Source organism: Elephantulus edwardii, unplaced genomic scaffold (assembly GCF_000299155.1).
Source record: "Elephantulus edwardii isolate Elephantulus edwardi_28Jun2011 unplaced genomic scaffold, EleEdw1.0 scaffold01095, whole genome shotgun sequence".
NCBI lineage: Eukaryota > Metazoa > Chordata > Mammalia > Macroscelidea > Macroscelididae > Elephantulus > Elephantulus edwardii.
The window spans coordinates 8,844-10,708 of record NW_006400845.1 but is presented as its reverse complement, the minus strand read 5'-3'; the positions used below and the strand labels follow the sequence as shown (position 1 = coordinate 10,708).

The 1,865-nt window shown below is 43.9% G+C and overlaps 1 pseudogene; it reads right to left on the bottom strand.

Annotated features, from left to right (window-relative positions):
- Positions 1–642: 642 nt before the first annotated feature.
- On the bottom strand, positions 643–1,662 carry LOC102858092 (annotated as a pseudogene).
- Positions 1,663–1,865: the final 203 nt, after the last annotated feature.

The window sequence follows — 1,865 nt, the reverse complement described above, 5'->3', positions numbered from 1 at the left end:
ACATAACAACAACAAACAACAATCTCACTCTAGCAACAATAGCAAAATTCACAGAGTAGCAAACAACAAATGCTGGCAAGGTTGTGGAAAGGTTAAAACCCTTATTCATTGTTGATGGGAGTGTAAAATTGTTCAACCACAATGGAAGGTGATATGGCAGTTTCTCAAAAAGTTGGAAATAGAAATACCATTTGATCCAGTAATTGCATTAGTGGGAACATACCCTAAAGAAACCAGAGCTGCCACCCAAACAGATATATGCACACACCTGTATATTGCTGTGTTACTCACAATAGCAAAGAGATGGAAGCAACCCAAGTGCCCATCAACAAATTAATGGATAGAAACACAATGGTATGTTCACAAAATAGAATACTATGCAGCACTGATAAACAAGGCATTTCCTTTCCTTTTTCTTTTTTTTTTTCTGAGTACTGTAGTTCTGTGTACTTTGTTGATGGTATATGACAAGATGGGCTTTCCAACCTCTCCCCATTCTCAAGGGCATGGGATGGAAACTGTGTCAAGGATGTAAGATTCTCAGTGTGCTGGAGGATCGAGTTGGGGCAAGGACTCCCCAGCAGCTGAGATTCTCTCTCTCTCTTCTAGTGCTGTTGCTTGGGCTGGTGGTCCAAGGGACTCTTATTCTTTGGAGGCAATGTGAACCATCAGGTTGACCACCTGGTTGCTATAGCCAAATTCATTGTCATACCAGGAAATGAGTTTGACAAAGTGGTCATTCAGGGCAATGCCAGCCTCAGCATCAAAGGTGGAAGAGTGGGTATCACTATTAAAGTCACAGAAGACAATCTGTTCTTCAGTTTATCCCAGCATGCCTTTGAGGGGCGCTTCTGATGCCTGCTTTACTACTTTCTTGATGTCATCATATTTGGCAGCTTTCTCCAGACGGTAGGTCAGGTCCACAACTGACATACTGGGGGTGAGGACATGGAAAGCCATGCTGGTAAGTTTCTCATTCAGTTCAGGGATGATCTTGCCCATGGCTTTGGCAGCACCAGTAGATGCAGGGATGATGTTCTGGTCAGCTCCACAGCCATCACGCCACAGCTTTCCAGAGGGGGCATCCACAGTCTTCTGGGTGAAAGTGATGGCATGGACAGTAGTCATGAGTCCCTCTACAATGCTGAAGTTGTCATGGATGGCCTTGATCAGGGGAGGCAAGCAGTTGGTGGTGCAGGAGGCATTGTTGACAAATCTTGAGAGAGTTGTCATACTTTTCATGGTTCATGCCCATCACAAACATGGGATCATTGGCAGAAGGAGCATTGGTGATTACCCATTTGGCACCACCCTTCAAGTGAGCCCCAGACTTGTCCAAAGTTGTGAAGACACAAGTGGACACCACAACATACTCAGAACCAACATACTTAGCACCAGCATCACCCACTTGGTGTTGTCAGGATTTCATTCATGGAAAATAGTGATGGCTTTCCCACTGATGATCAGCTTCCCATTCTCAGCCTTGACAGTGCCATTGAACACAATTGCCATAGGTGGAATTATACTGGAACATACAGACCACATAGTTGAGGTCAATGAAGGGGTCATTCATGGCACAACATCCACTTTGTTAGAGTTAAAAGCAGCCCTGGTGACCAGGTGCCCAATGCGGCCAAATCCATTTACTCCGACATCCACCATCATGTCTCAGAGATGCGGCTGAGGCTGCACAAGAAGAGAGGATCATCTGGATCATAGGGGAGCAGAGAACTTCCTCTCCTTTTTTTAAAAAAAATTATACTGATTTATTTACAAAATTCTAATACATAATTTTTCACACAAAATCTTTCCCATTTCCTTCACACAACCCACATATCTAATTGTGTGACTCTATGAATAACACC